The sequence below is a fragment of the Vulpes vulpes genome, chromosome 13 (assembly GCF_048418805.1).
Source record: "Vulpes vulpes isolate BD-2025 chromosome 13, VulVul3, whole genome shotgun sequence".
Lineage (NCBI taxonomy): Eukaryota > Metazoa > Chordata > Mammalia > Carnivora > Canidae > Vulpes > Vulpes vulpes.
Window position 1 is genome coordinate 13714732 of NC_132792.1, and position 12686 is coordinate 13727417.

The 12686-nt window shown below is 50.5% G+C and overlaps 1 long non-coding RNA gene across 1 annotated transcript; it reads left to right on the top strand.

Annotated features, from left to right (window-relative positions):
• The first annotated feature begins 7709 nt into the window (after nt 1-7709).
• LOC140595048 (uncharacterized) lies at nt 7710-11662 on the top strand. Its single transcript, XR_011996445.1, has 3 exons — nt 7710-7887; nt 8334-8399; nt 11554-11662. It is a non-coding gene; the product is annotated as an uncharacterized lncRNA (long non-coding RNA).
• The last annotated feature ends 1024 nt before the right edge of the window (nt 11663-12686 follow it).

Sequence of the window (12686 nt, forward strand, 5' to 3'; positions counted from 1 at the left end):
TCCTCTGCAAGAAACAACTGCCTTTGTTTAGGGTGTGGGGAGAGGAGAGTTAGAAATACCTTGACAGGTACGTGGGAGGCAGGGCGAGGCTGGGAGGGGCCATGGGAACCTCTGGATGGTGGCTGTCAAACTCTGCTGCACCACAGCCCATGGTCAGAAATACTTCTAGCACAGTAACCCAATAGCCACGTGTACGGAGTGACCCGCGTGTACACACTGACACACACGTGCACGCACACACAGGCACACATATGTGCACAGAAAAAAACTAGAAGAGACGGACTAGGGTTTGGGTTTGGAATGTCCATGGTAGTTTCATCTGGATCTCGAGGGGCTGGATGGCCCCTGGTGGCAAGTGGGTTCCACGTACAAGAACAGAAAGAGACGCTCGGGCTAGCTGTCCCCACTGTCCCCGCTCTCCCTCAACCGGGGCTGTGTCTCTGGGTTTCTAACCGTGTGCCGGGCATCTGTATCTGGGAGTCTGGGGGGACTCATGTCCGTGGCCCTGCATCTGCGTGGCTCTCCCTGTCCACCCCTGCAGGCCACGGAGGAAGAAGCACAGCTGCCTGTGGCGGGTTTCAGGGTCCGTGTTTCCAGGATCTTCTGTGTCACGGGACTAAGAGATGCCTGGAGAGAACCCTGGCTTCGCTCTGGACTCAGAGAACCTCAGAGTTGGAAAAGACTGTGGAAATATGTTGGCCCAAGAACCTCCTTTTAGAAATGGGGGGACAGGATGCATATTACAGGAGAGCAGAAAAGCTATAGGGAAGGAGAAAGACCACAGAGTCAGAAGTTCTAGAACTTCTGCGTCCAATAGTCGTAGAGACCCCTTAGCACTAGAAACACGACAAGTCCAAACTGAGAAGTGCTATAGCATAAAATACACCCCAGATTTCTGAGACTTCAGATGCATGAAGAATGTGACATGGCTCAACAATTTTTATATTGATTGCATATTAAAATAATTACATTTGGGATATATTGGGTTAAAATATATTAAAGTTAACGTTACCTGTTTAGTTTTACTTTTATTTATTTTTTTATTATTTTATTATTTATTTTATTTCATTTATTTATTTGAGACAGAGAGAGGAGAGAGCACGAGCAGAGGGAGGGGCAGAGAGAGAAGCAGACTCCCCACTAAGCAGAGAGCCCGATGCGGGGTTCAACGTGCGGCTCGATGCCAGGACCCTGAGATCGTGACCTGAGACGAAGGCAGACACTTAACCAACTGAGCCACCCAGGCGCCCCTATATTTATGCTTTCAAAATGTGAGTACCCGTTTCTAACGCACTTTCTATTTCCAGGACACACAGACTTAGAATCCCGTACCAGACATTTAACTTCTCCGAGCCTCAATTTTCCCCACAGCACAATGGGTATGATAATGTCTATGTCTTAACTGAGAGAACATAGGAAAGCACTTTTAAATCATAAAGAACTCTTCAAATGAGGGGGTGGGTGGTGGTGGTAATTCAGATTCTGGCCCAGAGAAACGGTTAGAAAGGATAAAGGGTTGGAAAGTTGGACTGTCAGGCAAACACCCACAAGACCTGCCCTGAGAGTAGGCTGGGCACGTGGCTATCGACTCACCACGGTTTTGGTGCTAGAGAATGACCTTCTAGACCATCCCAACCCCATGGACCCATTACCCAGACCAACCGTTCCCAGAACCCTTTCAGCAACTAACTGGCCTATGGGCCAGACCACATTGTTCTCACCTTCCACAAGTCCCAGCTACCCCTCCAGCCTCCTGTGACCTGCGGGCTAGCTCTTTCCAGGGCAGCATGAAGCTTTTCTCCCCAGGACACTCATCCTTAACAGGACCATTTCTCATGAGTGGGATTTCCCAACTCTGCTTTTTCTCTGCTCTTTCTCAGAGACCCAGAGTCCCAAGGGTTCTGAAAAGAGGCCTTGGGGGGACCAGTCCCTTCCTGGGACCATCACCCAGGGCCATCCCTGTTGCAATGGTGGTCTCGTAACAAGCACTTACAAACCTGGTTAGGCAAGCTGCTTTTGCGTGATGGGGCTATCTTGAGTAAACAGCATCCTATGTCCCCTGCCGGTCACTTGCTCAAGACATTGCTGGACATTGCATTAGAGTCACTGACACACAGAGTTTTGAAAATGAAAACAGGCCCTCTGGCTTATGATCAGATAGCGTTTAACTCATTCATGATTGCGCCAGGTTTTCCAAGGCCCTGGGGCTACAGAATGGGTACTGCTACGGTGCAGAGGATGGTGGAGACAGTTGGAGACTCAGGCCACCTACGGGATGAATGGGCCAGTTGGGGTCCATATCACCTTGGCCCCAGTAGCTCCTGTGTGTGCCTCTGGGGCTGTTTAGCTCGTTGGGCTAAGTCTGAGACCCAGGGTCAACTCCTATGGGATTGGGGGAACAAGTGTTGTTCATTCCACTCCATCGATTTGGCCCCTTATTCTAGAGACTTTTCCTACTGATGGAGATTCTGAGTTGAAAGGAGGGAATAAGACTTATTTCAGGCATCTATTACTACATAAATAACAAGCCCAAAGGGGTGTCAGGGTGGCTCAGCCAGTTAAACCTCCGACTCTTGGTTTCAGCTCAGGTCATGATCTCAGGGTCGTGAGATCAAGCCCTGTGTCAGGGTCTGTGCTCAGGGGGGAGTTTGCTTGAGATTCTCTCTCTCCCTCTGCCTCTTCCTCTTCCCTTGCTTGTGCTCCCATGGTCTGTCTCTCTCTCTCTATCTATCTTTCTTTCAAATAAATAAATCTTTTTTAAAGAAAAGAAAAAACAGGGGCACCTGGGTGGCTCAATGGTTGAGCCTTTGGCTCAGGACATGATCCCAGGGTCCTGGGATCGAGTCCTGCATCAGGCTCCCTCATGGAGCCTGCTTCTCCCTCTGCCTCTGTGTGTGTGTCTTAAGAAAAACAAAAACAAAAACAAACAAACAAAAAAACACAGCCCAAAACATAGTGGCATGAAACAATAATGACTAATGATTCCTCACAGTTCTGCGAGTTGGCGAGACAGTTTCTCTGCTGGCTGTGTCTGCTCACTCCCTCAGGCCACTGTGTTCAGACTGTGGTCAGTTGGAATGAAAGGTCCAACATAGCCTTACTTGTGCATCTGGCCACTGGCTGGGGCATCCCAGTTACCTTCCATGGGGCCTTCTAGTCGGCTAAATGGCTTCCTTACATGGTGGTCTCAGAAGAGCATCCCAAGGGGCGAAGGTGACAGCCACAGGTCACATGGAGACCTGGGCTCCAGAATTCACACAACCTGGTCAATGACACTCACAGGCCAACTCAGGTTCAAGGTGGGGAGGGGAGGGGTAGGAGAAAAGACTCTGCCTCCTGCCTGGAGTTGCTGCAAATTATGTTTCTCAGCCACCACGGGGTAGACTGAGAGAAAATATAAATGTCTTCATGGAAAACTTCCCCTACCACTAGAACATAATTCGGCAAAGTTATCTTGTCTGAATCAAAAACCAAGACTCCGGGGCGCCTCGGTGGCTCGGTGGTTGAGCATCTGCCTTCGGCTCAGGGCGTGATCCTGGAGTCCCGGGATTGAGTCCCACGTCGGGCTCCCTGCGTGGAGCCTGCTTCCACCTCTGCCTGTGTCTCTGCCTCTCTCCGTGTGTCTCTCATGAATAAATAAATAACATCTTAAAAAAAAAAAAAAAAACAAGACTCCCAAAGAACTTTTGTCTTCTAGGTGAATGTGTGTGCAAATAAAAGCCGATGGGCTCACGTCGAGTAATACACGAGGTTATACTCGAGGTGTAACTTATCACATTGAGTTATTCAGCCCAGGCTGAGCATTAACGTCACTTGAGAGGCATTTCCAAATCCCAACTCCCTGGACCCCACCCAAGACCTCCGGGATCAGAACTGTCATTAGGGATATGCAGGCAGTAAGGGGGTGATGGGCCTGGTGATCTGCATTTCCAAGAGCTCTCCCAGTGATTCTGATCCACAACCGGGATAAGCTGGGTTGGCAAACAAGCTTTCTGGGGAATGAGATCAAGGCAGGATAAAATGCTGCCTAGGAGGCCGTTGTGGGTGCCAGCAGAGTCTAACGCGGGTCTGGAGTGAAGAAGATGCAGTCTTTGCTGTCAAATCATAGCTGACACTCACTGCCTGCCAAGCCCCGTCCTATAGACTTTTCATGCATCACCCTATTTGATCTCCACAGCTCCTTGAGACCGGTACTCTCATGAACCCCATTTTACAAATAGGGAAACTGAGGTTCAGAGAGGTTATGGGGTTTGTCCCAAGACACACAACCTGTAAAGAGGGAGAAGCGGAATTCGAACCCAGGTCACCTGGCTTCAGAGCCCAAACCCTCAACCTCTGGAACACCTGCCTCTCTCAGAGCGCAATATCCAGGACAAAGAGGCTGAAAATCCAAGACACCTACATCAGGCCATGAGCACCCCAGGCAGGAAGTAAGTAAATACATAAACAAACAAACAAAGTGCCATGAGTTTGGGGTCTCTGCTTTCTGTGGTACCCTCACTGGGTTTTTAAAATGCAATTAATTAACATATAGTGTATTATTAGTTTCAGAGGTAGAGGTCAGTGATTCCTCAGTCTTTTATAACACCCAGTGCTCGTCACATCATGTGCCCCCCTTCATGCCCATCACCCAGTTACCCCATCCCCCTCCCTCCTTCCCTCCAGCGACCCCCAGTTTGTTTCCTATGGTTAAGAGTCTGTTACAGAGGGGCACCTGGGTGGTTTAGTCAGTGAAGTGTCTGCCTCCGGCTCAGGTCATAATGTCAGGGTCCTGGGATCGAGCCCCATGTCAGGCTTCCCACTCGGCAGGGTGTCTGCTTCTCCCTCTCTCTCTGCTTCCTCCCCCCGCTCATGCTCTGGGTGTGTGTGTGTGTGTGTGTGTCTCAAATAAATAAATGAAAATTTTTTTTGAAATGTTTTTTTAAAAAAGGAATCTCTTATGGTTTGTCTCCCTCTCTGATGACATCTTGTTTTATTTTTCCCTCCCTTCCTCTATGCTCCTCTGTTTTGTTTCTTAAATTCCACATATGTCATTCACTGTTCTTAAACCAGTGGCTCTCAGCTCTGCACATTAAAATCACCTGGGGAGCTCTTTTAACTACGGATGCCCTACCTCCAAAGACCCTTTTTTTTTTTAAGATTTTATTTATTCATTCATGAGAGACAGAGGCAGAGACACAGGCAGAGGGAGAAGCAGGCTCCCTGCAGGGAGCCCGACGTGGGACTTGATCCCAGGACCCCGGGATCATGATCTGAGCCTAAGGCAGATGCTCAACCACTGAGCCACCCAGGTGCCCTAACCCCAAAGATCTTATCCATCTGCTCTGGGTGGGGCCCACTCATGGGTTGGCTTTTTGTTTTTGTTTTTTTTAATCTCCGCAAAGGAACTCTAATGCCCAGAGTTGAGAACAAAGGGTCAGAGAATGGCCTGTTCCCGGTAGGGAGGATGGTGGCCTCAGTGTCGTCAACACCTGGGATCACCATCTGTCTCGAGCTTCCTAAAACCCAAACAAGCTCAAGCAAAAAGGGGCCTCCGGATCAAGTGGACAGATGTTCCCACAAGATGTTACACCTTGGAGATAAATGGGTAGCTTGGAAATGATGCGGGGCAGAGGGGGCGCCCCAGATATTCTGATTAAATTGGTCTGGGCCAGGGTGGGGCCCCTGTGTCTCTCATACTCATCCCCCCACATTGACTCTAACATGTACCCAGTTGGGAACCACTGATCGAGCCCTAGACACTCCCTTGTCAGATGAAGAAAACAAGGCTCGGAGAGAAGTGACTCGCCCATGGCCACACAGCATGCTTGCTCCAGAGGCAGAACTATAGCCCCAAGCTCTGGCCAGTGCTATCTTCATGCCGTAGCCCCTCAGAGTTTGCAAAAGCATTTCACATAGGTTACCTACTTGGTCTATACCTTGCCACACTCTTGCTTCCTGTCACCATCCTCTCATTTCACAGAACATGAACGTGGGGCCCAAAGAAGGAAAGTCACCTGCCCAGAGCCACACAGTAGGAGACCACATAAGAACTCAGGTCTCCTGACTACAGAGCCGGGATACGGACGGCCACGCCTCTAGATGCCCGAGACCAGCCTTCTACCTGTGAAGGTGCACCGGTGAGTGAGGTTCTCCGGAGCCTCCACCCCATGAGCTGAAGGTTTGTACATCCCCCGGGGACAGGCTGTGCAGAAATCTGGTGGACAGTTGCCAGACACCCTGGAAGCTCTGCTCAGTGATCATCCCTTACCCGCTGCTCTAAACACACTGAACTTTCTTGTTTATAATTAGTGTTTGCATCTATTGCTTCCAAGGTATATTGATGACAAGCCCAGTTTTACCAAAGGGCAGCCTGAAGCTCAGAGACCTTTCAGAACTTTGCCCCAGAACCAAAGCCAGACCCAGACCCAGAACTGGATCTATGGACTCCGAGTCCAGTGCCCAGTCCACCTGAGGCCACACCCTGGGGCCTGGGCCTGGGACCACCCGCTTTGTGCTTCGTGGAAGTTTTGCCCTTCTGCCTGGACAGAGGGACAGGAGCGCACATAACCAGTGGTCAGGGGCGGGGGTTGGGAGGCGGGAGGGCAGGTGCTCCAGTTTGACCAGTTCTGGTTTCTGGTTACTCGTGGCAGGACGTGGCTAATGCTTTCCACCTTCCTTCTTCTATGCGCTGCTGTGCGGGGAGTCTGCCCTCAGCCCGAGCCGGCCCCCGCTGCCGGTCTGGTATTATCCCATTGCCCAGGGGGGGACGCCGAGGCTCAGAGAGGGCACATGGGACCTGCCCCAAGCCACAAAGCTAGGAAACAGCAGAGCTCAGAGTGACACCTTCAGCTTCTGCCCCTGGCTTCGTCTGATTCTTTCCAGGACCCTCAAAGGGACTCGCCAGCAACTGTGGCCAGGGTCATGCAGGGTCATGCGATGGGTATGACAGTCCAGCCTCTTGACCTCTGACTGGGTCCATCCAGTCTCTCGTTTCTGGAATGGAGAAGCAGCCGTTATCCTGCTGAAACCTGCTCCGTGTCAAGTCTGGTAGCTCCAGGTGGCCCAGAGGATGCTCGGTGCCAGAGGGAAGAAGTCAAGTGCTGGCTGCCCACTATTTTAGGGCTTGAGGTGTCCAGAGAGCCAGCTCCCCTGCCTGCCCTTCTCACGATGTCCCGAGAGCCAGTTCTACTACCTTCCCGGGTGGATGATGGGACTAATCATCAAGGGAAGACAGGGGATGTGGATGGCACCACGTCCTAAGGGAGCCAGCACCCAGCAAGGCCAGGCTTGGACATCTCAGGAGTATCAACAGCTAACAAGGGCTGAGCGCTATGTGCCCCACATGGCCCTGTGCACTCAAAGCCTGGCATCCATCCGGGCCGTGGGGTCACCAGAGCACTTAGATGCTTGCTGCCTCAGAGACAGGGGGGGGCCAGAGAATCGCTTGGCTCTGGTCAGAGGGTCTGTGGGGTCCAACCACAGTCCTAATGAACCCAGGCCCTGCCCCCCACGCACCCTTTCCCAATCTCCGTTTTGCAATCAGTTAGCCTGACCCAGTAAACATCCGCAGCCGGAGCAGAACCCATCTTCCTGACCCTTTTCCATGTGTTTGAGAAAAGAGCTGGGAGTCTGGGGGGAGGAGTTGCCCCAGCCATCAGACAGGAAGCCAGGAGAAGGCTGCTGGGTATTGGCCGGGTGACACAAAGCCCCAACACATTGCCCAAACTTCCAGACTGGCCCCAAACTCAGGGAAGAAAGGGCATCACCGAAGACGAAAGTGGACAACAAAGGGACATGCCACTCTTGTTGCCATGGTTTTATTTGGAGGAGCAGGAGGGAGGGTGGTTGCATGTCAAAGTTCAGAGAAGTATTTCTCGCTGCCTCCTGCTTGCTGTGCAACCTTAGGTGAGTCTCTAAACATCTCTGAACCATGTTCCCTTCAGGAAGGTAGTAAATAACCCCGGCCCTCCTCCTGCTTGGATCTTCCTCACAGTGCAGCTGAGGAAACTGAGGCACAGACAGGTTCATTACCTCCAACGAATGCTCTATTAGCACCTACCGGGCCTGTGCTCAGGAGATGGGAGACTTTGGGTGAGCCCAGAAATGAGCAAATGATGTGCCCAGAGTGCCAGGTAGGGAGCCACTGGGACCAGACCTGGCTTTGAAGGCCTCTGCCTTCCAGCAACTGTGAGCTCTGAAGAGAAAGCTGCCTAAGCCAGGCTGGAAGCAATCCGTCCGTCCTGTGGGCACCATACCCCTTCCCCATGTCTATCCCAGGCTTGTCCTGCTCGAAGGCATTGACACCTGCCCCTCCATAGAGGCTTAACAAATCCTTGTTTGCATGTGTGCAGGAATGGATTGCAACAAGGGGATACCCAGGAAGGGCATTCCAGGCGGAACAAAGTTGGTCAACAAAGGTATGGAGATGGAAAGCCAGAGCCCGCCTGTGTGGCCTCCGCACAGCTTCTCCGCTTCTCCGTAAGGGTCTCGGGCCCCTTCCCCCAGAGGATGCTACTGCCCTAAAAAGTCAGGGCCATGGCTAAGGCAAAGCGGAGAGATAAGATCATTCAGGGCCTAGGCAAAGTGAAGGAATTACAGGGTTCGGTTGACTGCTGCCTCCCTTGCCCAGTGCCAGTCTTCTTGGGCTGTGAGGAGGAGAGCGATACCTAGAATTCCTGGATATTGATCTAGAAGTTTCTCTGAGCCTGACACCAGGGAATTTACACACATATCACATTACCTTTCTGCCGAAAACCTCACTGAGGTTGGTAGGACTTTTTTTTAAATGATTATTGTTACTAATATGAAAGTAATACATGCTGGTTATTTAAAAAGTCCTAATCAGGAAATGAATAAAATGCCAACTTACAGAGAGAAAGGGCCGGGCCCACACCATCACCACCACCTTCGCCTGATGATGAAAGCAGCAGGTGTATGTGTGTGTGTGTGGGTGTGTGTGTGTGTGCTCCTTTGGGCCCTCCTCTCCCCAGCACCATCTCCTGCTCACCCCGACCTGGGGCAGACCCTGATGGTCCCTAACTGGTGCCACAGCACGGCTGCCTCCCTGTGCAGAGCAAGTGGCCCTCTCCCAGCAGCCAGCAGAGCCTTGCGGTTCTGACATTGCTGGAAGCTGTTTTTCCAACAGGGAGTCTCAACCCCTTAGCAAGTCAGGAGACCATGTCAGCGGTTTAGGATTAGCAGTTGTCTATATAAAAGAGAAGATAATAGAAAACCTCATGACTGCCTCATTGGAACTCAGCTATAGCTTTGGCCCAAGGGGAAAACCAAGGCCCAGAGAACAAAAAGGATACCCCAAGGTCACATAGAAGATTAGATCTGGGTCTCTGGGTGAGGACTGCACATCCATTCATTCAGTATTTATCACACACCTTGTTGTTCCAGGCATCAGGGTGGCTTTGGGTCAAATAATCAGGTATTTATCAAGAATGATTAATCCTAAATAATAGCTCTTGAACTATAAAAAATGCACAAAGTGTCTAAAAATGTCAGGTGAAATCAGCCAGAGAGAGAAGGACAAGTCCTGTTTGATCTCACTTTGGTGTGGAAATCTAAAACAAATGAACTCCCGGAAACAGCACAGATTGGTGGTTGCCAGGGTCCGGAGGCGGGGGAATGGGTGCAGGGGACCAAAAGGTGCAAACTTCCAGTTATGAGAAGAATGTGTTCTGGGGCACTAACGTGCAGCGTGGTGACTACGGCGACCAGCACCACATGGTACCCCTGAAAGGTGCTAAGAGAGTAACTCTTAAAAGTTCTTACCAAAAAAAAAGAAAAAAGTAACTTTGTGAAGTGACAGATGTACGTAACTGACCTTACCGTGGTGACCAGTTTTGCATGACACCCATCAAACCGTCATGTTGCGTGCCTTGAGCTTACACATCGTTGGATGTCAATCCTATCTCATTAAAGCTGGGAGAGAAGCATTTTGGAAGAGAGGGAGAGACGGGCTGGAAACCAAGAGAAGCCAACCTCTCCAGGTGACAGATGTGGTCAGCTTCACCAAATGCTCCACGCGGCTCTTCTCCTGAGTCATCTGGCCTCTATTCAGACAAGCTATTAAATGCCCTCAGTTCTAAGATTCGCTTTTCTCCTTCAAGTTCTGACATTGCGGGAATCAGGGCACCCCTTGCTATCAATATTTGTCCCCACCACGCACACCAACCTTGCCAACAGGTAAATAAAGAAGGACAATCATCATACGGTCTCACTCATACGGCGAATATAAGAAATAGTGAACGGGATTATAAGGAAAAAGGGGGAACAGAGTGGGGGAAATCAGAGAAGGAGACAAACCATGAGAGACTCCTAACTCTGGGAAACAAAGGGTTGCAGAAGGAGAGTGGGGGGGGGGGGGGGTTGGGGTAACTGGGCGACAGGCACTGAGGAGGGCACCTGATGGGATGAACACTGGGTGTTATACTGTATGTTGGCAAATTGAATTTAAATTTTAAAAATAGGGATCCCTGGGTGGCACAGCGGTTTGGCGCCTGCCTTTGGCCCAGGGCGCGATCCTGGAGACCCGGGATCGAATCCCACGTCGGGCTCCCGGTGCATGGAGCCTGCTTCTGTCTCTGCCTCTCTCTCTCTCTCTCTCTTTCTGTGTGTGTGTGTGTGTGTGTGTGTGTGACTATCATAAATAAATAAAAATTTTTTAAAAATTTTTTTATGTAAAAAAAAAGATAAAAGATAAATAAATAGAGGCTCTTACTAAATCAACACAGCATCTTATACTCAATGGGGGGGCGGGGTTTGGGGTGACAACAGGAGAGAAAGGCTCGGGAAGACGGGTGGTGGTCCTCAGGCATCTACTGCAGACCAAGCTCTGCGCTTGAAGCTTCCCACTTTATCTCATCAAACATCAGGAGCTGGTGGGGGACAGATTTATAAGGGAAGGAGATCCATTTTTCCAGTTTAGCATGATAAAGGACCAGAGCCTGATTCCTGATAAGCAACAGGCTCTCCAGCTGGAAAAGAGGAAAAGCAAAGTTTCCTTCTGTTTACTTTGCACATCCCTCAGCTCCCATCCGTCCTCCTCCCCGCTTCCGCCACCCCCCCACCCCCGAACATCACCGCAGAAATGACACTCTGGAAAAAAAAAAAAAAAAAGAAATGACAGTCTGACCAAATTCAATGTCCTCTCAGAATTTGTAAAAAGCTTTTAACATACGTAAACACAGCAAATGTTTGCCAGTTATGAGTGTTTACAAGAACTGGGAGACAGATCTTTAAATAGGAGACACAGCACTTGGTTTTCTGAGACGATTCTTTCCAAAGTTTTGCCTCATTTCTGCTTGGCTGACCAAGCCACGCTGACTTGCTGCTGGGCTGGGTTTGCTCACATCTCAATTCTGCTATCTTCGACTGGAAGGTTCCCTGGGCTTTGAGCACCTGCAAAGAGTGCAGAGATTCAGGGAAATGAACTGGGTTTGTTTGGATAATTTGTACTCGCCTGCTCACTATAAAGTACGGTAGGTAGCTTTGTCAATGACGTGCTAATCTTTGGTTCTCTCTTCCTTCTTCCTCCCTTTCTCTCTTTCTTTCTTTTAATAGGTGTGGCCGATTCCAGCCATAGGGAACAGGAAATAAAGCCTAAACTTTCCCCCCTTCAGAGCCAGAAATATGGTGAAACCAAGATCGAGGGTGAAATGGGACTTGCCTGGCCCTTCTCTGGGATCAAAAGCTCCTCAAGGATGTGGCCTTGGCAGTTTTCCCTTTTTTTCTCTACTTCCAAGGGGCTGCATTTCTCTCTTACCTGGGAGGTGCACCTTTTGATCATTATCAAGCCATCTGTCAGCAGCCACTCTACCTGGCCCCAGAGCTTCCCCTCCCCGGAGGCCCATCTCGTCCTCTCCAGCCACGCCAAGATCCTCCTGGAGACGCGGACTGTCACAGGCAGCAGCTGTGAGGATCCTCCTGGAGACAGAGACCGTCACAGGCAGCAGCTGTGAGGGACCAGCCACCTCAGGAACTGGCCGGGTCACCTCGGTTTTCCCAGACAGCACATGGATGAGCACACTGAGGGCTGGGTCCCACAGCGCCTTCCCACAAGGACTCCCAGAGCCCGATCCTATCTGCCATCTCCCAGTGAAGCAATCCACATAATTAGCCACATTAATACCCGGCCTGTCTGAGGCCGCCTGTCTCAACCCGGGGCCTGGGCGCCTCCTGCAACGAGAGCTTTAATGATTATTCAGCTCCTTTCCAACCAGCTGAGTGTAGAAAAATGGGGTCTTGCTCTGGGATGGCTGCCGAGCACCTTAGCAGCCAGGGCAGGCTTTTCTAGAAAGCTGCCCCCTATGAGCCAGAAAAGCAATATTTTGACATGGCAGCCAAAAGGCCAAAACAACCCCAGGGCTTCTGGACCTTGCTTTGGCTCTGGACATTTTTTGTTAACCAGCATCTTTTGAGACTTTTTTTTATGGGCAAAGCCCTTTTATAGGGGATACTAAACTGCTCTAAGGAAGGTCCCCTGGTGTCCAATTTCCTACTCTTTCATGACATAAGACACATGTATCAGAACAGACGAATGGAGTGGGTGGGGAGCAGGGCTGATGTCTACGCTGATTGAGCAAGGAGGGAAAAGCTGCCCCTCAAAGGTATCACTATCCCCATTTTAAAGGCTCAGATTTGTTAAGCGGGACCAGGACAGGAATGCTCTAAGAGTACTCTGTGTGGCCTGAAGT